The following is a 27,834-nucleotide window of genomic DNA, read 5'->3' as shown; positions in this document are numbered from 1 at the left end:
GTAGTAAATCATGAGGTTGAATAGTATGTCTTCCAACTTGGTTCTTCAATGTTATGTTGGCTATTCTAGTTCTTTTGCTTTTTCATATAAATTTTGGAGTTAGTTTATTATTTACAAAATAATTTGGTGAAATTTTGATTGGGATTGTGGTGAATTCATAGGTTAAGTTATGGAAAATTGACATCTTGACAATATTGAGTCTTTCTATCCATGTACATGGAATGTCTCTCCATTTATTTAAATGGTCCCTGAGTTTTTCTTTTGTTTTCTTTCTTTTTCTTTCTTTCTTTTTTTTTTTTTTTTTGTATTTTTAATAGAGATGGGGTTTCACCATGATGGCCAGGCTGGTTTTGAACTCCTGACCTCAGGTGATCCACCTGCTTTGTCCTCCTAAAGTGCTGGAATTGCAGGCGTGAGCCACGGCGCCCAGCCTGTCCCTGGTTTTTTCAATGGAGTTTTATAGTTTTTCTCATGTGGAACCACTATGAAAAACAGTACGGTGGTGGTGTGGTATGGCTGTGTCTCCACCAAATCTCAACTTGAATTATGTCACCCAGAATCTCCACATGTTTTGGGAGGACCCAGGGGAGGGTAATTGAATTATGGGGGCTGGTCTTTCCCATGCTATTCTCGTGATAGTGAATAAGTCTCACAAGATCTGATGCGTTTATCAGGGGTTTCTGCTTTTGCTTCTTCCTAATTTTCTCTTGCTGCTGCTGTGTAAGAAGTGCCTTTCACCTCCCACCATGCTTCTAAGGCCTCCCCAACCATGTGGAAGTGTAAGTCCGGTTAAACCTCTTTCTCTTCTTAGTTGCGGGTATATGTTTATCAGCAGTGTGAAAACAGACTAATACAGGTGGTTTCTACAAAATTGAAAATAAAATTACCATATGATCTCACAATCCTGTTTCTGGGTATATATCTGAAGGAATTGAAAGCAGGGTCTTAGATACTTGTAAAGGCATATAAATTGTGTTATTATTCACAGTAGCTGAGAGCTGCAAGCAACCCAAATGTCTATCAATAGAAGAATAGGTAAGGAAGGATTAACTCTGAGATCTGTATTTGATTCCATTGGTCTACCTGTCTGTCTTTATGCCACTTCCAAACTATTTTAATTACTGTAGCTTTGTAATATGTTTTGAATTCTAGAAGTGTGAGACCTCTAACTTTGGTCTTTCTTTTCAATTTTTTTTTTGGCTGTTCAGGTCCCTTGGGATGACATTTAAATTTTTGGATGGGCTTTCTCTGTTTCATGGCCTGTTTCCCTCCAAGGCAAAATCTCTGAGGCAGTGTTCTGTAATTGTGGGTGGAAACAATGACAGGTTACCCCCCCCCCCGCCCCCCCCAAGCTTCAGGCACCCGCTGGTAACCTAGAGCTCATTGTGGAGGAGCAGCAGTCTGAGGTTCTTTGGATTGCTTCCCCACATAATGAGCCACTGCCTCATGAACTAGGCAAGGATGGTCAGGGACCCCATCTTCTCCATTTGCTGCATCGAAGGCAGGGCCCCTGTTTCACAAGTAGGTCTTGAGTGTTAAAAGGGAGCCTCCAACTCTCAAATGCACTTGCCTCAAAACAAATAGATGGGGGTTGGATGCGGAATGCTGTGTTGTCTCTGGTTTTAGAGTCAGGGCAGTAGTAAAGATGATTAAACTCTTTATTTGTATAAATATTTTTTGGTAGTAAATACCTAACATATTAGCTTAAAATGTGAAAGATGACTACTTTTTATTTATTTATTTATTTTGAGATGGAGTCTTGCTCTTGTTGCTCAGGCCAGAGTGCAATGGCGTGATCTCAGCTCACTGCAACCTCTGCCTCCTGGATTCAAGCAATTCTCCTGCCTCAGCCTTCTGAGTAGCTGGGATTATACATGCCCATCACCACACCCAACTCATTTCTCTATTTTTAATAGAGATGGGGTTTCACCATGTTGGCAAGGGTGGTCTCAATCTCCTGGCCTCAGGTGATCTGCCCACCATGGCCCTTCAAAGCGCTGGGATTATAGGCATGAGCCACCATGCCTGGCTGAAAGATGATAAATTTTGAAAGTATGTAGATTTAGATTTCCATCCTATCTTCTCTACTTAAAAGCCAAGAGATCCTGCGCAATTCACTCATCTTCCCTGAGACTGTTAACTTATCTATGCTATGGGATCAATGACACCTCTATTAAGCCTTTTTTTTTTTTTTTTTTTTTTTTTTTGAGACAGAGTCTCACTGTGTTGCCCAGGCTGGAGTGCAGTGGCCGGATCTCAGCTCACTGCAAGCTCCACCTCCTGGGTTTACGCCATTCTCCTGCCTCAGCCTCCCGAGTAGCTGGGACTACAGGCGCCCGCCACCGCGCCCGGCTAGTTTTTTGTATTTTTTAGTAGAGACGGGGTTTCACCGTGTTAGCCAGGATGGTCTCCATCTCCTGACCTCGTGATCCACCCATCTCGGCCTCCCAAAGTGCTGGGTTTACAGGCTTCAGCCACCGCGCCCGGCTTTTTTTTTTTTTTTTTTTTTTTTGTGAGGTGTAAGTGCCAAAATCTTTGTAAAGGATGTGAAACACGGAGTCTAAACTGTAACTGTTAATTCCATTTGTTCCATTTCTCTTTTCTTATTATTTACACATCCTTTTTTTTATTTCTTATTTTGTGTGTGTGTGTGTGTGAAACACCTCGTTTATTTTAAGATAACTGAAACACTAAATAGATTTCTGAATTGAAATGCTAAGTACCATAAAATTTAAAAAATTCTTTTTGCCGGGCATGGTGGCTCATGCCTGTAATCCCAGCACGTTGGGAGGCCAAGGTGGGCAGATCACCTGAGGTCAGGAGTTTAAGACCAGCCTAGCTAACATGGTGAAACTCAGGGTCTACTAAATAATCCAAAAATTAGCCAGGCGTGGTGGCAGGTGCCTGTAATCCCAGCTACTAGGGAGGCTGAGGCAGGAGAATTGCTCAAAACTGGAAGGTGGAGGTTACAGTGAGCCAAGCTCACACCACTGTACTCCAGCCTGGGTGACAGAGCCAGACTCTGTCTCAAAAAAAAAACATAATTTATCGAGGTATATACAGTATTGCTTATTAATACATTTTATATTGTATCCATTAATTATTCTAATAGTTGTTATTTTTAATATTTTTGTCTTTGAACTTTATACCAGAGTTACAAGTTATTTGTATGTTATTTCTTCAACATTCAGGGTAAAGATGGTTCAGGGTAAAGATAGTGTGAGAAAAATGATGTCTACTAAAAATCTTTTTTCTTTGTGTTTCCCACAGCAGGATACCTTGCTTTAGGCTCTGCTCAGTAGACAGTTTCCAACTGTGTGCACAGCCTGAGACTGATGCTGACAGAAACTAATTGGCGCATATTGTTAAGTCTTAAAATGAGATACAGGGTAGATCCCTAATTAAGTTTATTACAATATCATCATCACTGTCATTTTTATAACAGTAGTGAGAGTAATAGAGTGAGCTCTATTGGTGCTAGAGAATTCAATTGATATTCTTGTTTTCTAGGTGCTGTTACCCTTTGCTGTGGTGGGGAGTATAGATGAAGTGAAAGTTGCAGAAAGGATGGTCAGAGGCCGTCACTACCCTTGGGGAGTTTTGCAAGGTAAAAATGAAAGAGGGCAGGCTTTGGAATGATTAAGTTAAATATATGTGTGTCATTCATAGTCTCAAAGTAACATTTTAACTTGGGCTAATATTGGTAACTCTGGTAATCTGTAAGTTAACAGTTACTAATGAGGAACATAAACTCTGTTTTATTTAAACTAATGCTTACTTTGACCATGATTCATTCTCATAGAAGTTTGCTGAAAGCTCTTTAAGCCAAAATCTGCAGAGTCTGGGAAGAACCTCTTTGTTTATCCTAGTGCTCCCAATGCGCCATGTACATACTATCTGTCTCTGTGTCAATCATGACATTGAGAATGCTGGAAAGCACTTTAAACAAAATGGAAGCAAAAATACTAGTGTGTAGACATGTTACATAAACTCATTACTACCTAATGTAGAAACCATTTTAAACTGGTCACTAGAAAAAAGAGTGATAAACTTTTTAAAACAAGAAAGTACAATTTACCTTTGGCTAAAGATTATACCTTTGACATTTATATAATTATTTAGCATCATACTAAGTTAGAATAGTGTAGTAAGCAGTAATTTATTGTCTGATTCATATACTTGTGGTACTAATTATTGGACAATGGAAAATTTCTACTTGTACTGGTTTCCAAATGATATGTTTTGTTTTTTTGTTTGTTTTTTGAGACAGAGTTTTGCTCTTGTCACCCAGGCTGGAGTGCAGTGGCACGATTTTGGCCCACTGCAACCTCCACTTCCTGGGTTCAAGTGATTCTCCTGCCTCAGCCTTCCGAGTAGCTGGGATTACATGCGCCTGCCACCACACCTGGCTAATTTTTGTATTTTTAGTAGAGACAGGGTTTCACCGTATTAGGCTGATCTCGAACTCCTGATCTCAGGTGATCCACCTGCCTCAGCCTCCCAAAGTGCTGGGATTAAGGCGTGAGCCACCGTGCCCAGCCCCGAATGATGTTTTTAGTAAATTGACATATTAGAAATTTTAAAATTTGTTAAAGATACTTAAAATTTAATGTTTTAATATTTGTTGTATTATGTTGTATTACATATTAGTTTATGTTATAAAATATGTAACTATACTATATGTGGATGTATTAAATTTGGTCACAGTATTAATCACAATAAACCATATATTGTAGTCAGTTTTCTAGACATGATAAATATAGGAGAGAGCCATACAAATTATTTTTCATTAATTAATCTTCATTGACAAACTGTATGTACTTTTCATGTACAACATATTGTTTTGAAATACATATACATTGTGGAATGGTTACATTGATTTAATTAACATATGTGTTATCTCAATTATTTTTGTGATGAAAACTTAACATCTATCTTAGCAATTTTCAAGAATATAAAATATTGTTATTAACATGGTCACTATGTTGTACAATAGATCTCTTTAACTTTTTCGTATCTAACTAAAATGTTGTATCCTTTGACTAACATCTCTCCTACCATACCCTCTACCTAACTCACATAACCACAATTCTACTCTCTGTTTCCACAAGTTTAACTTTTAAAAATTTGATCTATTAGTGAGATCATTTACTGTTTGTCTTTCTGTGCTTGATGTATTCACTTAGTGTAAAGTCCTCCAGTTCCATCCATGTTGCTGCAAATGATAGAATTTCCTGATTTTTAAGGCTGAATAGTATCCCATTGCATACGTATGCCACAGTTTTTTCTTCATGCATCTATTCATGGACACTTAGATTGCTTCCATATCTTGGCTCTTGTGAATAATGGTAGTGTAGGTATCTCTCTGACATACTGACTTCATTTTTTGGAGGTAACATATCCAGTAGTGAGATGGCTGGATCATATGATCGTTGTTTTATTTTTAATTTTTTGAAGAAACTCCATACTGTTTTTCATAATGGCTATCCTAATTTACATTGCCACGAACAGTGTACAAGGGTTCTCTTTTTTCCATGTCCTCACCAGCACTTGTTTGTCTTATTGATAATAGTCATTTTAGCATGGGTGAAGTAACAACTTGTTGTGTTTTTATTTTTTTATTTATTTTTTTTGAGATGGAGTTTAGCTCTTATTGCCCAGGCTGGAGTGAAATGGTGTAATCTTGGCTCACTGAAACCTCCGCCTCCTGGGTTCAAACAGTTCTCCTTCCTCAGTCTCCCAAGTAGCTGGGATTTTTTTTTTTTTTTCTTTTTGTATTTTTAATAGCAACAGGGTTTTGGCATGTTGGTCAGACTAATCTCGAACTCCTGACCTCAGGTAATCCACCTGCCTCAGACTCCCAAAATGCTAGGATTATAGGTATGAGCCACCACACTGGGCCTGTGTTTTTAAATTTTTAATTTTTATGGATAGATAGTAGGTGTATATATTTATAGGGTGCATGAGATATTTCATACTGGCATTCAATGTGCAGTAATCACTTGAGGGTAAGTAGAGTACCCGTCAACTCAAGCATTTATCCTTTCTTTGTGTTACAAACAATCCAATTATACTCTTAGTTATTCTAAAATGTACAGTAAATTATTGTTGACTGTAGTCACCCTTTTGTGCTATCAAATACTAGATCTTATTCATTCTATTTATATATTAGTACCATCCCCACTTCTCTCCCTCCCAGTCCTTTCCTAGTTACTGGTGATTAACATTGCACTCTTTATCCCCATGGGTTCAATTGTTTTAATTTTTAGCTCCACAAATGAGTGAAGACATGTCTTCCTGTGTCTTGCTTATTTCACTTAACATAATGTCCTCGGTTCCATCCATGTTGTTGCAAATGACAGGATCTCATTATTTTTTATGACTGAATAGTATTCCATCATGTATATGTACCACATTTACTTTATTCATTCATCTGGTGATGGATACTTAGGTTGCTTTCAAATCTTGGCTATTGTGAATAGTGCTGTAACAAACATGGGAGTGGAGCTATCTCTTTGATATACTACTTTCCTTTCTTCTGGGTATACACCTACTAGTGGGATTGCTGGATCATGTGGTAGTTCTATTTTTTTTTTTTTTTTTTTTTTTTAGGAAACTCCGTACTGTTTTCCATAGAGACTGTACTGATTGACATTCCAACCAACGGTATACAGGGATTCCTTTTTCTCCACATCCTCACCAGCATTTGTTATTGCCTGTCTTTTGGATAAAAGCTTTTATAACTGGGGTGAGATGATATCTCATTGTAGTTTTTATTTGCCTTTCTCTGGTAATGAGTGATGTTGAAAACCTTTTCTTTTTTTTTTTTAAATTTATTTATTATTATTAAACTTCAAGTTGTAGGGTACATGTGCACAACGTGCAGGTTTGCTACATATGTATACTTGTGCCATGTTGGTGTGCTGCACCCATCAAAGGATATGAACAGACATTTCTCAAAAGAAAACCTTTTCATTTGCTTGTCTGGCATTTTAAAAAACTCACAATGAGCAGTTACTTCACACATGTTAAAATGGCTGTTGTCAATAAGACAAAAGAAGACATTTGTATGTCTTCTTTGGAGAAATGTCTATTCAGATCTTTTGCCCATTTTAAATCAGATTATTAGATTTTTTCCTATTGAGTTGTTTGAGCTTCTTAAATATATTCTGGTTATTAATCTCTTGTCAGATAAATTGTTTGCAAATATTTTCTCATTGTGTAGGTTATCTCTTCACTTTGTTGATTGTTTCCTTTGTTTTGCAGAAGGTTTTTAACTTGAGATGATCCCATTTGTCTATGTTTGCTTTGATTGCCTGTGCTTGTAGGATATTACTCAATAAATGTCCTAAAGAGTTTCCCCATTGTTTTTTGTAGTAGTTTCATAGTTTAGGGTCTTAAATTTAAGTCTTTAATCCTTTTGATATGATTTTTATATGTGGTGAGAGATAAAATCCTAGTTTCTTTCTTCTGCATATGGATATCCAGTTTTCCCAACACCATTTATTGAAGAGCTTATCCTTTCCCCAATGCATGTGCTTGGCACCTTTGTTGAGAATGAGTTCTCTGTGGCTGTATGGATTTATTTCTGTGTTCTCTATTCTGTTCAATTGGTCTATGTGTCTGTTTTTATACTGGTACCATGCTGTTTCACTTATCATAGCTTTGTGGTATAATTTGAAGTCAGGTAATGTGATTTCCTCCAGTATTGTTATTTTTGCTCAGAATTGCTTTCAGTGATTTTTTGTTGTTGTTCTATATATATCTTAAGATTGTTTTTTCTTTTTCTATGGAGAATGTCATTGGTATTTTGATAGGAATTACATTTAATCTATGGATTGCTTTGGGTAGTATGGACATTTCAATATTATTGATTCTTCCAATCCATGAATATGTTTTGTGTCCTCTTGCATCAGTATTTTATAGTTTTCATTGTAGAGATTTTTCATTTTTTTGGTCATGTTTATTTCTAGGTATTTTATTTTATTTATAGCTACTGTAAATTGGATCAGTTTTTATTTCTTTTTAAGATTGTTCACTTTTACTATAAAAATGCTACTGATTTTTGTAGGTTGATTTTTGTGTGTTGTAACTATTAATTTTGTTTATCAGTTCTAATAGTTTTTTTTTTGGTGGAGTCTTTAGGTTTTTCTGAATAGGAGATCAAATCATCTGCAAACAAGGATAATTTGACTTCTTCCTTTCCAGTTTGGATACCCTTTATATCTTTCTCTTGTCTTATTGCTCTAGCTAGGACTTCCAGTTTAATAACAGCAATGAAAGTGGACATCCTTGTCATTTTCCAGACCTTAGAGGAAAAGCTTTAAGTTTCTTCCCATTCAGTATGATACTAGCTGTGGTTCTGCGATACATGGCTTTTATTATGTGGAAGTATGTTCCTTCTATCCCCAGTTTTTTGAAATTTTTTATGATGAAGGGATATTGAATTTTATCAAATGCCCTTTCAGCATCAATTAAAATGATCATATGGTTTTTGTCCTTCATTCCCTGATATTATCCCTCTGAGTAGTCTTTCTCTTCCTATCCCTCTCTCTCCCTGCCTCCTTTTTTTTTTTTTTTTTTTTGAGATGGAGTCTGACTCTGTCGCCCAGGCTGGAGTGCAGTGGCCAGATCTCAGCTCACTGCAAGCTCCGCCTCCCGGGTTTATGCCATTCTCCTGCCTCAGCCTCCCGAGTAGCTGTGACTACAGGCGCCCACCAACTCGCCTGGCTAGTTTTTTGTATTTTTTAGTAGAATCAGGGTTTCACTGGGTTAGCCAGGATGGTCTCGATCTCCTGACCTTGTGATCCGCCCATCTCAGCCTCCCAAAGTGCTGGGATTACAGGCTTGAGCCACCGCTTCCGGCCTCTGCCTCCTTTTTAAGGCCAATAACTCTTAGATTTGCTGTTTTGAGGCTATTTTTAGATCTCGCAGGCACACTTTATTTTTAGTTTCATTTTTCTTTTCTTTTTCTTTCTTTTTTTTTGAGACGAAGTCTCGCTCTGTCGCCCAGGCTGGAGTGCAGTAGCCAGATCTCAGCTCACTGCAAGCTCCGCCTCCCGGGTTCATGCCATTCTCCTGCCTCAGCCTCCCCAGTACCTGGGACTACAGGCACCCACCACCATGCCCAGCTAATTTTTTGTATGTTTTTTAGTAGAGATGGGGTTTCACCATGTTAGCCAGGATGTTCTTGATCTCCTGACCTCGTGATCCACCCGCCTTGGCCTCCCAAAGTGCTGGGATTACAGGCGTGAGCCACCACACGCGGCCTCATTTTTCTTTTGTCTCCTCTAACTGTATTTTCAAATAGCTTTCTTCAAGTTCACTAATTTTTTCTTCTGCTTGACCAGTTCTGCTGTTAAGAGACTCTGATGCATTCTTCAGTATGTCCATTAAATTTTTCAGTTTCATTATTTCTGCTTGATTTTTAAAATTATTTTAATCTCTTTGGTAAATGTATCTAATATAATTCTGGATTTCTTCTCTGTGTTATCTTGAATTTCATTGAGCTCTTCTAAAACAGCTATTTTGAGTTCTCTGAAAGGTTACATATCTCTGTCCTGAGATGTGTGATTGGGATTGGTCATTAGTGCCTTACATGGTTCATTTGGTGAGGTCATGTTTTCTGGGATGGTCTTGATGCTTGTCATTGTTCATCTATGTCTGGGCATTGAAGAGTTAGATATTTATTGTAGTCTTTGCCATCTGGGCTCAGTTGTGCCTGTTCTTCTTGAGAAGGTTTTCTAAGTATTCAAAGGGAATTTACTAGGGAGTACCCTAAGTCCAGTAACACTGTGACTCTAGCAGACTCATACTGCCTCAGTGGTCTTGGATAATATCTGGGAGAATTCCTTGGACTATTAGGCAGAATCTCTCAAACTCTTTTCTCACTTTCTCCCAAACTGAAGGAGTCTCTCTGTCTGTGCTAGGTTGCTTGGAGTTGAGGGAAGGGTGACATCATCGCTCCTGTGGACACCACAGCTGGTACTGTGCTGGGTCACGTATGAAGCCAGCAAATTACTAGGTCTTGCCCAAGGCCCATGGCAACTACTGCCTTGCTACTACTGATGTTTAAGGCTCAAGGGCTCTTTAGTCAGCAGGTGGTGAGTCCTGCCGGGCTGGGTCCGTCTCTTCAGTGCAGCAAGTTCCCTTCTGTCCCAGAGTGGGTCTAGAAATGTCCAGGAAGTAGGGCCTGGAATTGGGGGCTTCAGGAATCAGTTTAGTGGTGTGTTTTCCTGTGGCTGAGCTGCTACTCAATTTGTAAGACACAGTTCTCTTCTAATCTTCCTTCTCTTTCCCACAAGTGGAAGGAGTCTGTCTTTGAGCTGCACTGCCTGGAGTTGGGGGAGGTGTGATACAAGCACTTCTTGGCCACCAAAACTGATGGCTCACTGGGTCATGCGCATTCCCATTCCAGTGGCTCTGAGCGAGTTCAGCACCTGGATTTGCCCAGGAACTGCAGACCTTGTGGCCTGACTGCCTTTCAAATTTATTCAGGACCCCAGGGCACTTTAATTAACTAGTGGTGGAGGCAGCTGGAACTGAAGTTCCTATCTGTCTCTGGCTTGGGAGAGTCCTCTTTAGTGGGAGCTAGTTTAAATGCTCCCTTTGGCCGGGAGTGGTGGCTCACACCTGCAGTCCCAGCACTTTGGGAGGCCAAGGCGGGCAGATCACCTGAGGTCAGGAGTTCGAGACCAGCCTGACCAATGTGGTGAAACCCTGTCTCAACTAAAAATACATAAATTAGCTGGGCTTGGTGGTGTGCAGCTGTAGTCCCAGCTACTCGGGAGGCTGAGACAGGAGAATCACTTGAATCTGGGAGGTGGAGGTTGCAGTAAGCCGAGATCACGCCACTGCACTCCAGCCTGGTTGAAAGAGCGAGATTCCATCTAAAAAAAAAAAAAAAAAAAAAAAAAATGCTCCCTTTGTGGGCACTAGCAGAATTCTGCCCTGTGTTGTGTTCCACTGTGACAGGGCAGTCACTGAGTTCCAATGCAAAGTCCCATAATCACTTCACTCTCCCTCCCCAAAGCACACAGATTCTCTCTCTGTTCAGTATGGTGCTGCTGGGGGATGAATGTCAGATGGTATAGGCTATGCAAGACTCTCTTTACTGCAATCTCCAGTGCCTCTTTTCTTGATATAATATTAAAACCAGGTACTGAGATTGCTCACCTGATTTTTCATTCTTACGAAGGTGCTTTTTTGCATGGATAATTGTTTAATTTGGTGTTTATGTAGGGGAATGATTGATGAGGGATTCTATTCAGCCATCTTGCTCCACCCCACTCCCCGTTTTAGCAATTTTGAAATATATAGTTGCTTAGTATTAACTATGGACACCATGCAATGCAATAGATCACTGAAGCTTATTCCTACAGTCTAACTACAACTTTGTACCATTTGATCAATATTTTCTGTTTCCCCATCCCTCTGCCTCCCCACTTTCCTCTACTCACCACCTGTCTACTCTCTATTTCTGTGAGACTTTTAGTTACCACATGTAAGTGAGATTATACAGTATTTGTCCTTCTGTGCCTGGTCTGTTTCTCTTAGCATAATGTCCTACGATTTCATTCATGTTTTACACATGACAGGATTTCATTCTTTTTAAAAGCTTTATAGTATTTTATTGTGTACCTTGTTGATGGGCACTTAGACTGTTTCCATATCTTGGCTATTGGGAATAATGCTGAAAAATAAAATGCTTAAGAATAAATCTAACCAAGGAAGTAAAATATCTGCACACTAAGAACAGTAAAACTTGGCCAGGCGCAGTGGCACATACCTGTAATCCCAGCATTTCGGGAGGCTGAGGCAGGTGGATCACTTGAGGCTCGGAGCTTGAGGTCAGGAGCCTGAGACCAGCCTGGCCCACATGGCAAAACTACTTCTCTACTAAAAATACAAAAACTTAGCCATGCGTGGTGGCGGGCACCTGTAATCCCAGCTACTCAGGAGGCTGAGGCAGGAGAATCACTTGAACCTGGGAGGTGGACGTTGCAGTGAGCCGAGATTGCACTACTGCACTCCAGCCTGGGCAACAGAATGAGTCTCTGTCTCAAAAAAAAAAAAAAATGCTGGGTGCGGTGGCTCACACCTGTAATCCCAGCACTTTAGGTGGCTGAGGCAGACAGATCACCTGAAGTCAGGAGTTTAAGACCAGCCTGGCCTACATGGCAAAACCCCTTCTCTACTAAAAAAAAAAAAAATAGAAAAATTAGACTCAGTGCAGTGGCTTATGCCTGTAATCTCAGTACTTTGGGAGGCTGAGGTGGGCGGATCACCTGAGGTTGGGAGTTCGAGACCAGCCTGACCAATATGGAGAAACCCTGCCTCTACTAAAAATACAAAATTAGCTGGAGGTGGTGGTGCATGCCTGTAATCCCAGCTACTCAGGAGGCTGAGACAGGAGAATTGCTTGAACCCGGGAGGCGGAGGTTGCGGTGCGCCGAGATCGCACCGTTGTACTCCAACCTGGGCAACAAGAGCAAAACTCCATCTAAAAAAAAAAAAATTTAGCCAGGCATGGTGGTGTGTGCCTATAATCCCAGCTACTTCGGAGGCTGAGGCAGGAGAATCACTTGAACCTGGGAGGTGGAGGTTGTAGTGAGCCGAGATCACACCACTGCACTCCAACTGGGCAACACAGCAAGACTCCGTCTCAAAAACAAACAAAAAAAAGAACTGTAAAACTACTTGATTTAAAATTGGAGAAGAGTTTGCCTTCCTGCCGATATCTGTTGCTTCCGACAGCCTCCACTGAGCACCATGGCTCCTGGGAAGGGCAGCAGTTGTGTAGCCAAGACCAACTCCTTAGGGAGGTGGAAGCTTACCTCCTTTGTTAAAGACTTTGACCGTGAAGTGGAAATACGAATCAAGCAAGTTGAGTTAGACAGGCAGAACCTCTTTAAGGAGGTAGATAAACTCTACAACATCCAGATCCTGCAGCTCCCCGAGGCATTGTGCAAAGATGAATGGCTCGATTGTTTCTCCCTTGGAGGAAACAAAGCTTGGTAGAGGCAGCAACAGCTGACCTGAATATCACCAAAATTGACAAACTAACCACCGAAGCTATTCAAACACCCCTGAAACCTGCTAAAACATGAAAGGTGATACAAGTAGATGAAATGATAGTGGAAGAGGAAGAAGAAGAAAATAAACATAAGAATCTTCAAACTGCAAGAGTCAAAAGGTGTCCTCCATCCAAGAAGAGAACTCGGTCTGTACAAGGAAAAGGCAGAAGGGAAAAGTCAAGCTGTGCCATCACTGTTACCCCAGCTTTGGGCCGATTAGACGTGTCCATAGTGAAACCAACTCCAGGCCTGACACCCAGGTTTGACTTGAGGGTCTTCATGATCCCTGGCCTGCACACTCCTGCCACAAGAGAGTGGATTTACAACATCTCAGGAAATGGCATCCCTCTTGCCCACAGCAAAGAGATCTTTCTCACTGTGCCAGTGGATGGCGAAGAGCACATGTGATTATTGGCCAGTGACTTGCAGAGGCTTAGCATCACCCAGCTAGATCCAGAGGCCTTGGGAAATGTTAAGAAGCTCTCCAACCATCTTGCCCAAATCTGCAGCAGCATACAGACCATAAATGAGAAGTCAAAGTTGACAGGGTGGACTTTTTTTTTTTTTTCTTGGGACAGAGTTTCACTCTCGTCACCCAGGCTGGAGTGCAGTGGCGTGGTCTTGGTTCACTGCAACCTCTGCCTCCCGAGTTCAAGCAATTCTCCTGCCTCAGTCTCCTGAGTAGCTGGGATTACAGGCGCCCTCCACCATGCCCAGCTAATCGTTGTATTTTTAATAGAGGCAAGGTTCCACCATGTTGGGCAGGCTGGTCTGGAACTCCTGACCTCGGGTAACCCCCTGCCTTGGCCTCCAAAAGTGCTGGGATTACAGGCTTGAGTCACTGTGCCCAGGCAAGACTTCTTCCCTTCAGGCTTGTTGTTTGAGTGTGAAGTTCCAACGCAAAGAGCCGTGTTCCTCTGTGGGAATTCAGGAAGGGGAGACATGCTGTTCCCACACCAGTTAGGTAGGGCTGTGCTCTTCAGCCCTCCATCCCAGCTGACCCCAGCAGTTGCTTGCAGGGGCCATGCCATGGAAACATCCTGTCAGTCTCCAGCTGAATCCTCCCTGCCCTCTGAGCTGCTGCCTTCTGCCCGCTGTACCTCAGCATCCTCTTTGCCCTGCCCTGCCCTGCCTGCAACCGAGGTGGTGCACAAGACCCCTGTGTTCTCCGGAAGACTCCCTCCACCACCCCTACCCAGAGAGCTTTTGCATCTGGCATTTCTGTTCTCTATGCTTGAGACTGGGAGGTTTGGGCTCAGAGAAGTGCACTTTGGGCCATGAGAGGGCTGGTCCAGAAAGTGGGGGGCACTGTACAAATCATCAGATCAGGACAGTTGGCAGCAGTGACCTCAGCAGGGAACATGCACGTCTCCCCTCTGGCACTCATCTCTCCTCCCCCTCCTCCCTTTCTTCCTCCTGCTGTTGGAGGTGCTCAATGGGACTTTGGGATCTTTCACCTGCTGTGTCCAGTAGTTCTTTCGAAGCCCACTTGTGAAACAGTGTTTGTTTGTTTGTTTTCCTTTTTTTGAAATGGAGTCTCAATCTGTTACCGAGGCTGGAGTGTAGTGGCATGATCTTGGCTCACTAAAACCACCATTTCCCAGATGGCAGAAATTCTCCTGCCTCAGCCTCCCGAGTAGCTGGGATTACAGGCACGTGCCACTACACCTGGAAAATTTTTGTATTTTTAGTAGAGATGAGGTTTCACCACATTGGCCAGGCTGGTCTTGAACTCCTGACCTCAAGTGATCCGCCTGTCTCGGCCTCCTGAAGTGCTGGGATTACAAGTGGGAGCCACTGTGCCCGGTCAACACAGTGTTTTATGTTTATCTCTGTTTTTTGAAGACCAAATACTGGTTTGGAGACAGCTTCCATGTCTTACTCTTCTACCTCACTAGTCAGTGGGAGTTTGGGTAAGGGAATTGTAGGGCTTAGATTCTAGGTTTTTTATGTGATTGATCACAGAATAATTCTCTCTAAGCTATCTATGGCCCAGTGTTCCCTGCCGAGTCTGTAGGTTTCACTAAGCACTTCTCTTTTATGGGGCTCGTGTTGGCAGGGGCAGGTATGATTTGCCTGGTAGCCTCATTCCCTGTGTTTAACCTGTGCCTGGGGCATGGACTTTGTTAAATGGAGTCAGCAGTGAGGCCCTCGTGCTGCAGCCAGCCTCTCTGTCCCAGAGAATCATGTGCTGTGTTCTAAGAATTTGAGAACCAGAGTCCTCACCCACAGGCTTGAAGGCACGTGGTTTTCTCAAGTAGGGCTCTTTGTGGTATTTGTTATTACTTTGCAACAAGACCATTTTCATAATATAGTCGTATTCAAGTTGAATTCTTTTGAGTTCTTTTATTGTCCTTTCCTTGAGATTTTTGTATATATTGTGTATCTACTATATATATATATATGTATATATATATTTTATATGTATTGTTCTTCTGAGTAATGGTATCTCTAAGCTGATTTGTTCTAATCAGAGCTAGTACCTGCTTTCAATAATTCTGGTTTTGTGTTTTAAAAATATTGGAGAAGACACAAATAAATGGAAAGTTACCTCATGTTCATGGATTAGAAGAAATAATATTATTAAAATGTCCGTATTACCCAAAGTGGTCTACAGATATAATACCATTCCTATCAAAATTCCCAAGTCATTTTTAACACAAATAGGAAAAAATCCTAAAATTATACGAAGCTAGAAAAAAACCCTGCATAGTGAAAACAGTCTTGAGCAGAAAACAACAAAGCTGAAAGCACTGTACTCCTTGATTGCAAGATATATTATAAAGTGATTGTAATCCAAACAGCATGGCACTGGCATAAAAGCAGACACATCAATCAATGTAATAGGATAGAATGCCCATAAATAAACTTAAGTAGTTATAGCCAATTGATTTTTGACCAAGGTGCCAAGAACATATACTGGGTACAGTATGATCTTTTCAATAAATAGTATTGGTTAAACTGGATATTCACATGCGGAAGAATAAAACTTTACTCTTATCTTACAGCATGTACAAAAATCAACTCAAAATGGATAAAAGTCTTAATACTTGAAATTGTAAAGCTATTAGAACAAAACATAGGGGAAAACCTCTATGACATTGATCATGACAATTATTTCTTGAATAGAATTCCAAAAGCTGGCCAGGTGCAGTTACTCATGCCTGTTATCCCAGCACTTTGGGAGGCTGAGGTGGGTGGATCACCTGATTTCAGGAGTTTCAGACCAGCCTGACCAACATGGTGAAACCTCGTCTCTACTAAAAATATAAAAATTAGCTGGGTGTGGTGGTGGGTGCCCATAATACCAGCTACTCAGGAGGCTGAGCAGGAGAATGGCTTGAACCCAGGAGGCGGAGATTGCAGTGAGCCGAGATCTTGCCACTGCACTCCAGCTGGGACAACAGAGTGAGACTCCACCTCAAAAACAAACAAACAAACAAAAAACTTCAAAAGCACCAGCAACAAAACCAAAAGAAATAACTAATAGCATGAAGATACAACCCAGAAATTGGAAAAAATATTTTCAAATTATACATCTGATAAGGGGCTGATGTTCAAAATATGTAATACTTTTGCTATGACTCTAACAACTCAATAGCAAGAAAACAAATAACAAAATAACACAAGGAAAAATGGACGAAGGATCTGAACAGGCATTTCTTAAAAGAAGAAATACAAATGGCCAAAAGAAATATGAAAAAAAATAGCATCTCTAATCATCAGGAAAATGCGAACTAAACACATGATGAAGTATCACTTCATGTCTGTCAGAATGACTGTTATCAGAAAGCCAAACTATCACCGGTGCTGGCAAGCATATGGAGAAAAGAATTCTTTTTTAAAAAAAAATTGTATTTTTGGTTCAGGGGTACGTGTGCAAGTTTGTTGCATAGGTAAATTGCATGTCATGGGGGTTTGGTGTACAGATTATTTCATCACACAGATAATAAGCATAGTACTGGCCGGATGCAGTGGCTCGAGTCTATAATCCCAGCACTTTGTCAGGCCAAGGCGGGTGGATCACCTGAGGTCAGGATTTGAGCAACATGTCAAAACTCTCTCTCTACTAAAAAATAACCAAAATTAGCCGGGCATGGTGGTGCGTGCCTGTAATCCCAGCTACTTAAGGGAGAATCACTTGAACCTGGGAGGCGGAGGTTGCAGTGAGCCAAGATCACACCATTGCACTCCAGCCTCGGCAACAGAGACTCCATCTCAAACCAACAGAAAAAAGTGCTCGCTTTGGTAGCACATATACTAAAAAAGAAAAAGAAAAAAAGAGTAAGCCTAGTACCTTTTCTATCCTCACTGTCCTCCCTCCCTCAAGGAGGCCCCAGGATCTATTGTTCCTTCTTGGTGTTCATGTGTTCTCAATATTTATCTCCCACTTATAAGTGAGAGTGTTTGGTTTTCTGTTCCTGCATTACATCGCTTCAGATAATAGCTTCAGCTCCATCCATGTTGCTGCAAAGGACATGATCTTGTTCTTTTTTTTATGGCTGTGCAGTATTCCATGGTGTGTGTGTACATTTTCTCTAACTAGTCTCCATTGATGGGCATTTAGGTTGATTCTGTCTTTGTTATTGTGACGAGTGCTGTGATACACATGCCTGTGTCTTTATGATAGAACAATATATATTCCTTTGGGTATAAACCTGGTAATGGGTTTGCTAGGTCAAATGGTAGTTCTGTTTTAACTTCTTTAAGAAATTGTCAGGCCAGTCATGGTGGCTCACATCTGTAATCCCAGCACTTTGGCCTGAAGAGGGTGGATCACTTGAGGTCAGGAGTTTGAAACCAGCCTAGTCAACATGGTGAAACTCCATCTCTACTAAAAATACAAAAATTAGCTGGGTGTGGTGGTGGATGTCTGTAATCCCAGCTACTCGAGAGGCTGAGGCCAGAGAATCACTTGAACCCAGGAGACGGAGGTTGCAGTGAGCCGAGATCACACTGCTGCCCTCCAGCCTGAGTGACAAGAGCGAAACTCTGTCTCATAAAAAGAAAAGAAAAGAAATTATCAAACTGCTTTTCACAATGGCTGAACTAATTTGTATTCCCACCAGCAGTGTATAAACATTCCCAAGAGAAAAGGGAATTCTTAAACATCATTGGTGGGAATTTAACTTGGTACAGTCATTTTGGGAAATAATATGAAGGTTCCTCAAAAACTAGAAATAGTATTACCGTATGATCCAGTAGTACCACTTCTTGGTATGTACCCTAGTGGAATGAAATTGATCTGTCAAAAGACATCTCACATTTTTATTTCAATCTTTTAAAATATATTAAGACTTAGTTTGTGGCCTAACATATAATCTATCCTGAAGAATGTCTTGTGTTTGAAAAAAATGTGTATTACTTTGCTGTTGGATGAAATATTTCACATATGTCCATTAGGTCTATTTGGTCTAAAGTGTAGTTTAAAGCTGACATTTTTAAACAGATATTCTGTCTGGATAGTCTATTCATTTCTGAAAGTAGGGTATGTAAATCCCTTACTATTACTGTAATATAGTGTATCTCCCCCTCAAGTCAACTAATATTTGCCTTATATATTTAGAAGCTCTGATATTGGATGCATATATATTTACAATTGTTAGTTTTTTGATAAACTGACCTCTTCGTCGTGATATGATGACCTTCTTTATATCATTTTACAGTTTTTGACTTCAAGTCTGTCTTCTGTGATAGGAGTATCGGTCTCTGTGCTCCCTCTTTTAGTTTCTAATTGCATGGAATATCTTTCCAACTGAAGTATGTACAATTGTAAGGCCTTTTTGCTAGCAGAATTTACTTTGATAAAATTATTTACACTAGTGATGTTATATTACATATTCTGTTAGCACTCCAAAATACCCAGAGGTAGTTTATAACATACTAACACAATTGTTAATAAAAACCAATAGCATATATGCATATAAAATATTATTTCACTCTTTCCTGCTTGTTCTTCAGGTAATAAGTTTAAAGCAAATTTGCTAACCTATAAATAATCTCTGCCTATAGTTGGTATGTATAGTGTAACCACACTTACATGGTTAAAAGAATTATAGCTATTAATCAAATTGTGCAGTTATGGGTTATTTTAAATGTGTTTTTTATTCATGTGTTCATTCATTATTTCATGATTTCATTCGTTCATGATTGTCAGGGATTGATAATGAGAGTTGTTGATTCATTACATTTTTTTACTAGTGGAAAATGAAAATCACTGTGACTTTGTTAAGCTCTGAGATATGCTTCTTTGTACCAATATGGAAAATCTAAAAGAAAAAACCCACACTCAGCACTATGAAAGTTATACCAAAAACTGGAGAAAATGGGTTTTACAGATGTGGGCCCAGACAATCAGCCTGTTAGGTGAGTAAAAATATTGCTAGCACAACCAAATGGACAATTTAGGAGTCCCCTACAAGCAGAAGACACAATAATTTGGGTATGAGAATAATTATACTTCTCCCATCTTGAGCCATCCTAAAGAAAACATCCTGAATGTTAGGTGTTTTTATCATCTTTTGATGAAGATAGAGATAGTAGGAACAACATCATGCGAGATCTCATTTTTATGCTGAAATATGTGTATTCAATATGTGTATATGCTGAAATGTGTGTTGAAGAAAAAACCCAGTATTTTGTTCTATTTTTTGTATTTATATGAAATGTGTATGTATTATATGAAAGAAAGGATAGGCTGGGCACGGTGGCTCTTGTCCGTAATCCCAGCACTTTGGGAGGCCGAGGCGGTTGGATCATCTGAGGTCAGGAGTTCGAGACCAGCCTGGCCAACATGGTGAAACGCTGTCTTCACTAAAAATACAAAAATTAGCCAGGCGTGATGGCATGCACCTGTAATCCCAGCTACTGGGGAGGCTGAGGCAGGAGAATCACTTGAACCCAGGAGGTAGAGGTTGCAATGAGCTGAGATCGCATTACTACACTCCAGCCTGGGCAACAGAGCTAGACTTGGTCTCAAAAAAAAAAAAAAAAAAAAAGGATAAAGAAAAAGATGGAAAAATATTAGCAAAGTTTGACAAAAGATATTAAGAAGAGTTTGATGGAGGAACCAGCTGAAAAGCAGTAGTGCAGTGTCCTGGAAGTTAAATGAGAAAAATTTGAGAGCAGACATATTGCTCTAACTTGAAGAAGAATAGAACTGGGTGCGGTGGCTCCTGCTTGTAAGCCCGGTACTTTGGGAGGTCGAGGCAGGCAGATCACCTGAGGTCAGGAGTTTAAGATCAGCCTGGCCAAGATGGTAAACCCTGTCCCTACTAAAAATACAAAAAAAATTAGCTGGGTGTGGTGCTGGGTGCCCATAATCCCAGTTACTTGGGAGGCTGAGGCAGGAGAATCGCTTGAATCTGGGCGGCAGAGGTTGCAGTGAACTGAGATCATGCCACTGCACTCCAGCCTGGGCAACAAAGCGAGACTCTGTCTCAAAAAAAAAAAAAGAATAGGACTTGTGCTGCAAAAAAAATATGGAAATATGGCACTGTAGTGTATGTAATTCAGTTATTCATTGTTCTTTGCAGACACCAAAATTTAGCTATCTTAAATGAATAATATCTTGAAAGGCTCTTTGCTTTATTTTAGACAATTTTTGAAAATCGTCTCATACATTAGAGGTTTCGCTGAATTTTACTGTCAAAAGATGTGAAGAAGGTATGATATGCTGGAAAGTGGTGGGGATAAGAATTCACTCATACAAGTGTTGGAAAATTGTAGTATTCTTTACATGTACTCTCTATATAACATTTCTCTTTAGTTTTCAAGAAATCTTTGAAGCCAAAAAACAAGAGTTCTACAATCAATGTCAGAGGGAAGAAGAAGAGTTGAAACAGAGATTTATGCAGCGAGTCAAGGAGAAAGAAGCAACATTTAAAGAAGCCGAAAAAGAGGTCAGTACTGACATTTGATATAATTTGCATTAATTTTTAGGTGCCCTATTAATTTGGGGGTTTTAATCTCAAGAGTTTAGTTGATGTTTTTGGAGGATACTTGCTATTTTTCAAAAAGCAGCTTTTTACCATGTAAATTTGAAGATAGCCTTTACAAAATTGTAGTCTGTAATGTTTTTTTCTAGAGAACTTAGATAATTTTCCATTTAAGTAACTCTTAAGATAATTTTATAAAAATTTATTTATTTTATTTACAATTTAAATTTTCATGCATAAAGTTTAATTTGTGACAAACCCAAGCTATTTATTTTGAGAAGAGTCTTGTACTATCTAATGCTATTAATGCACTAGAAGATTGTCTTCACTTTTATAAATAAGCAAATGTTGACTAGTGCTGGCCTTGATTAATGAGAAAATTTTAAGTTGGTAAATTATGTAAATTATTTATTTATTTTATTCCATGCCATTTCTAATAAAATGGAAAAGAAGGCTATTAATATAGTTTTAATTATTTGCCACAAATATGTTTTTGGTGAAGATATATTTTTGAAACCATGATTTCTTTCTCTCAAGTGTAGGTGGCTTTAGTTTAAGAACATTTAGTTTTATTAGGTAAATTGGAACATGAACTTCCTTTTTCATAAAAATAAAATGGTAATTAGGTGCTAGAGGCCAGATGTCTCACTCAAAGACAGTTGAATTATAAGTAATAAAAATTTTGGCCGGGTACAGTGGCTCACACCTGTAATTCCAGCACTTTGGGAGATGGAGGCAGGCAGATCACCTAAGGTCAGGAGTTTCAGATGAGCCTGGCCAACATGGTGAAACGCTGTCTCAACTAAAAATACAAAAATTAGCCAGGCATGGTAGTGCATGCCTTTAATTCCAGCTACCTGGGAGGCTGAGGCAGGAGAATTGCTTGAACCTGGGAGGCAGAGGTTACAGTGAGCCGAGATCGCGTCACTGCACTCCAGCCTGGGCAACAAAGTGAGATGACTCCTAAAAAAAAAAAAAAAAAAAATTCATTAGCTTAGATGTAAAAAACAGTCTGGATGTATACATGGGTAAGTCATGGTATCCAAGGACAACAGATATAGCTGGATCTCATGAAGACTTAAATCAAAACTAGGAAGTGACCAGACACCAAAGCAACCATTTAAATTTTCTCTTTCTCTTCCACTTCACTTCCCTTAGTTATGAACTTTATTCCTGTACGTCTGCTTCTTTTTTCTTTCTGGAGATTAGTTTCTTTTCCGTATCTCAACTATGTGTTCTCTTAGGGTTGATTACATATCTTGATTATTGTCACTTAATGCTGCAATAAACATGAAAGTGTAGATATCTCTTTGACACACTGATTTTATTTCCTTTGAATATGTAACTATTAGTGGTGTTTAATGTTTAATGAAGTCCCATATTGTTTTTCATAATAGCTGTACTGATTTACATTTTTATCAAAAAATTGACATATAGTGGCAATTATTCATTGAATAAATGGACCCAGCAATAGTGCATTAGCTATGCTATATGCATACATTAAAAATGCAGATATATTGACTTTCGAAAGATAATGTAACTTCTTACTGCTTTTGAACATGTTTGTGAGTTATATTGCTGAGGGATCTTTATCTTCTCATTCTTTCATCTTAATCCAATGTTATTAAAATTGAAATCACCAATATTATTCCATATCTAAAAATAATATCTACCTTGTAAAAATTATCACTCTGGCCCGGGCTTGGTGACTAATGCCTATAATCCCAGCACTTTGGGAGGCCAAGGCGGGTGGATCACAAGGTCAGGAGTTCAAGACCATCCTGGCTAACACGGCAAAACCCTGTCTCTACTAAAAAAAAAAAAAAACAAAAAATTAGCTGGACGTAGTGGCAGGTACCTGCAGTCCCAGCTACTCAGGAGGCTGAAGCAGAAGAATGGCATGAACCCGGGAGGCGGAGCTTGCAGTGAGCCGAGATCACGCCACTGCACTCCAACCTGAGTGACAGAGCGAAACTCCATCTCAAAAAAAATAATTATCACTGCTGCATTTGAGAATAGACTTTTTAGGTAATAATGATATAATCCATAGGGTTTTTGGGGGGCACAGAAGGATTCATGTAACAGAATATTTTATTTTGTATTTTCCCAGAGCTATAAAACATGATGTTATAATAGTATAAGGCATATTTTTCCTCTTTTCATAATTTTTTCTAAAAAAAATTAGTGTTTGTTTCCCATATAACTTTTAACTTTATAAGTAAATATTTGTCTCTTTTAGCTCCAGTTTTATGTGAAACAGAGTTTCCAGATTTATGTAGCATGGAAAGTTTTTGTAAGTCAGAGTTACTGATTTTTGCTATTTTCTCAGTTATTTAGTTCTTTTATCTTTAGTTGATTTTTTTTTTTGTAGTGACACATTTTGTTTCCATTCTCATTTTCTTTTGTTTATATTCTATGTATATTTCATTTTTGGTTACTATGAGAATTACACATAACATCCTAGAGTTATAACATTCTAATTAGAATTTATTTCAACTTAAAAGTTCAATCACATACCAAAATTCTACTGCTATATAGCTCTACTGTTTTTATGTTATTGATGTAGCAAATTATATCTTTATTCACTGTATACCACTTAACAGATTTATAATTACAATTTATGCATTTGTCTTTTAAATCCTGTAGAAAATAAAAAGCAGTTACAAACCAAAATTACAATAATACTGTTTTTATGTTTGTTTACATATTTACCAGAAAGTTTTATATATTCATATAGCTTGCTTATTTACTTATATAGATACTGCCTAGAGCTCATTTATTTCAACCTGAAGGAGTTTAACACTTCTTGTATGGCAGATTTAGAGATAAATGGATTTTTTTCAGCTTTAAAAAAAAAATCTGGAAATGTCTTAATTTCTCCCTCATTTTTGAAGGACAAGTTTTCCAGCTGTAGATTTCTCAATTGACAGGTTTCTTCATTATTTTAAATATATAATCCACTGCCTATGGCCTTCAAGGTTTCTGCTGAGAAATCAGCTGCTAATGTTATCCAGATCCCTTGTCTGTGAGAGTTGCTCTTTTCTCTGAGCTTTCAGTATTCTCACATTGTCTTTTTGTTTGTTTGTTTGTTTGTTTTTTGAGACAGAGTCCTGTTCTGTCACCCAGGCTGGAGTACAGTGGTGTGATCTCAGCTCACTGAAACCTCCGTCTCTTGGGTTCAAGTGATTCTCCCATCTTGGCCTCCAAAGTGGCTGAGGCTACAGGTATGTGCCACCATGCCCAGCTAATTTCTTTGTATTTTTAGTAGAAATGGGGTTTTGCCATGTTGCCCAGTCTGGTTGCAAACTCCTGGCCTCAAGCAATCTGCCTAGGACTACCATTTTCCCAGCAATCTCATTACTTGGTGTATACCCAAAAGAAAATAAATCATTCTACCAAAAAGGCACATTCACTTGTATGTTTATCACAGCACTATTCACACTAATAAAGACATGGAGTCAACTTAGATGCCCATCAATGGTGGACTGGATGAAGAAAATGTGGTACATTTACACTGTAAAATACTACACAGCCATAAAAAAGAACATGTCTTTTGCAGCAACATGGACACAGCTAGAGGCCATCATCCTAAGAAAATTAACGTAGAAACAGAAAACCAAGTGCTGCATGCTCTTATTTACAAATGGGACATATGGACATACATTGGGTACATAAGGACATAAAGATGGGAAGAGCAGACACAGGGTACTACTGCAGGGGGCAGAGGAAAGAGACGGGGAAGGCAAGGACAGAAAAAGTACCTATTGGGTACTATGCTCACTATCTGGGTGATGGGATCGTTCATACCCCAAACCTCAGCATCTCACGATATACTCATGTAACAAACCTGCACATGGACTCTCTGAATCTAAAATAAAAGTTGATCATATTAAAAAAATTACATGCATATATACTTATTGGCACTCTTAAAGGCTGTCAGGGCTGGGCTTGATATAAGCACAAAATGACTCAATCACAGAACCAACCCAACCACAAAATTGATTGATTTAATCACAGTAAATAACTGATTTTTTTTTTTTCTTTTGAGACGGAGTTTCACTCTTGTTGCCCAGGCTGGAGTGCAGTGGTGCAATCTCGGCTCACCGCAACCTCCACCCCCCGGGTTCAAGTGATTCTTCTGTCTCAGCCTTCTAAGTAGCTGGGAATACACATATGCACCACTACGTCCAGCTAATATTTTGTCTTTTTAATAGAGGTGGAGTTTCACCATGTTGGTCAGACTGGTCTCAAACTCCTGACCTCAGATGATCTGTTCGCCTCGGCCTCCCAAAGACATTAATTGATTTAACTGGAAAGATGTTATGATGGAAAAGTGAAACCATCATAGAAATTTTGGATATCTAAAATAGCATATTTAGATATTTTTTAAAATATTTTGAAATAATACAAAATAAAAACAAAACCTTTTTATTGTGCATCACAGAAAGACACTTTCCTCAAAAATATATAGATCACATGAATTCATCACATAATACACTTTTTTTTTGTTTTTGAGATAGAATTTCACTCTTGTTGCCCAGGCTGGAGTGCAGTGGTGTAGTCTCAGCTCACTGCAACCTCCACCTCCCAGATTCAAGCCATTCTCTTGCCTCAGCCTCCCAAGTAGCTGGGATTACAGGCGCCTGCCACCATGCCCTGCCAAGTTTTTTTATTTTTAGTAGAGACGGCGTTTCACTATGTTGGCCAGGCTGGTTTCGAATTCCTAACCTCAGGTGATCTACCCGCCTCCGCCTCCCAAAGTGCTGGGATCACAGGCATCAGCCACTGTGCCCAGCACAAAATATACATTTGTAACACACAAGTCAAGAAACAGAACATTGACAGCACCACATAATCCCCCCACAGCGCTTCCCAAACACTGTCTTCTCTTTCCTCCTCAAGGGAACCGCCATCCTGACTTCTAACACTGTAGATCCCCTTAACTGGCTTTGTTTTTGTTTTAGTTTTTAACCTTATATAAATGGAATTACGCAGTTTGCGTGCTTTTGTGTTGGGCTTCTTTTGCTCAACATTATGCTTATGAGATTCATTTACACTGCTATATATAGCTGTGGTTTCTTTTTTTTCATTACTATGTGCTGTGCCCTTCTGTGATACACCAGAGTTTATTTAGTCCTTCAACTGCAAATGGACATTGGGTTGTTTCAACCTGGGCTATTACAAATAATGCTGTCATGCCCATTGTTTTTAGATGTCTCTGGCTGCACATTTATATTTAGAGAGAGACATTTAAAAACAAGATTAAATATATATTCTTGTTCCACAACCTTCTTGACTCTTTTAATTGTGGTAATTCTGGTGGGTTTGTGGTGGTATCTCATTATGGTTTAATGTGCGTTTTCTGATTTATTAATGAGGCTGAACACTTTTTCATGTTTACTGGTCATTTAACAATTCTCTTTTGTGAAGCATCTGTTCCAAATGTTTTCCTGTGTTTCTACTGGGTTGTCTTTCTTTATCGATTGGCTGGAGTTTATATATTATTGACATAAGTCCTTTCAGAGTTGTGAGTGCTGCAAATGTATTTTCTTCTCTGTGGCTTTTTAGTCTTTTAGTTATGTCTTTTTGACAGCAAAATTTCAGTGTGGTCAAATATTAATCTATTAGTCTTTTCCTTTATGATTCATGCTTTTTTTTTTTTTTTTTTTTTTTTGAATGGAGTTTTGCTTTTGTTGCCCAGGCTGGAGTGCAATGGCGCAATCTCGGCTCACCACAACCTCCACCTCCCAAGTTCAAGCTATTCTCCTGCCTCAGCCTCCCAAGTAGCTGGGATTACAGGCATGCACCACTACTCCTGGCTAATTTTGTATTTTTAGTAGAGACAGGGTTTCTCTATGTTGGTCAGGCTGGTCTTGAATTTCCAATGTGAGGTGTTCTGCCCACCTCAGCCTCCCAAAGTGCTGGGATTACAGGTGTGACCTACCGCACCTGGCCTGATTCATGCTTTTGAAAGGCAATTTAACAGACCTTTTCCTAATTTGGTGTCCTGAAGATATATGTCTCTGTTACCTTCTAGATTAGTGCTGTCCAATAAAAATAGGAAACCACACATGCAATTTAAAATTATCTAGTATTTACATTAAGAGAACAAAAATAATCAGATAAAACTAATTTTAGTAATGTTTAACTCAGTATATCCAAATTATTACTTCAAAATTTTAATGTTAAAATACAGATATTTTAAGTTTTTTTTCTACTAAGTGCTTAAAATCCAGTGCAAATTTTACACTTAATAGCACATCTCAAATGCTCAATAGTCATACATGAACAGAGTATTTCTAAAAGATTTATTGTTTTTACCTTTTCATATTCAGGACTATGGTCTATCTGCAGTTTATTATTATTATTGTTATTATTATTTTTAAGACAGAGTCTCACTCTGTCATCCAGGCTGGAGTGCAGTGGCATGATCTCAGCTTACTTCAACCTCCGCATCCCGGGTTCAAGCAATTCTCCCACCTCAGCCTCCCGAGTAGCTGGGATTACAGGTGACACTACCACACCCGGCTAATTTTTATATATTTTGAGAGACACAGGGTTACCATGTTTGCCAGGCTGGTCTCAAACTCCTGACCTCAAGTGATCCACCTGCCTTGGCCTCCCAAGGTACTGGGATCACAGGTGTGAGCCACTGTGTCCAGCCTGCAATTGATTTGCATGTAGTGTGATATAGGAGTCTAGCTTAATTTTTTTTCCAAATGAGTATCCAAGGGATTCAGCACCAATTTCTTGAGAAGAAATCCCCTCTGCTCCTTTTTTCTTAAAATGACCACATATGCATGAGAGTCTGTTTCCAAACT

The 27,834-nt window shown here is 39.4% G+C and overlaps 1 long non-coding RNA gene and 1 pseudogene across 8 annotated transcripts in view; both read left to right on the top strand.

The window, feature by feature from the left end:
* The window catches only part of LOC119625951 (uncharacterized), a 48,217-nt gene extending 23,590 nt beyond the window's left edge, over positions 1-24,627 (top strand). For 2 of the 8 annotated variants that reach the window (XR_012090087.1, XR_012090094.1), the window contains 5 exons: positions 3,511-3,607; positions 6,613-6,748; positions 19,278-20,741; positions 20,845-20,977; positions 24,120-24,627. This is a non-coding gene — a long non-coding RNA (uncharacterized lncRNA). Of the gene's footprint in view, positions 1-988; positions 1,036-3,510; positions 3,608-6,612; positions 6,749-19,277; positions 20,742-20,844; positions 20,978-24,115 lie in introns of all 8 variants that reach the window. The other 6 variants (XR_012090093.1, XR_012090090.1, XR_012090092.1 and 3 more) reach the window with 6 other exon arrangements.
* LOC140709602 (borealin pseudogene) lies at positions 8,600-19,267 on the top strand (annotated as a pseudogene).
* Positions 24,628-27,834: the final 3,207 nt, after the last annotated feature.

Source organism: Chlorocebus sabaeus, chromosome 21 (genome assembly GCF_047675955.1).
Source record: "Chlorocebus sabaeus isolate Y175 chromosome 21, mChlSab1.0.hap1, whole genome shotgun sequence".
In the NCBI taxonomy this organism is placed as follows: domain Eukaryota; kingdom Metazoa; phylum Chordata; class Mammalia; order Primates; family Cercopithecidae; genus Chlorocebus; species Chlorocebus sabaeus.
This window is presented reverse-complemented; position numbering and strand designations above follow the sequence as displayed.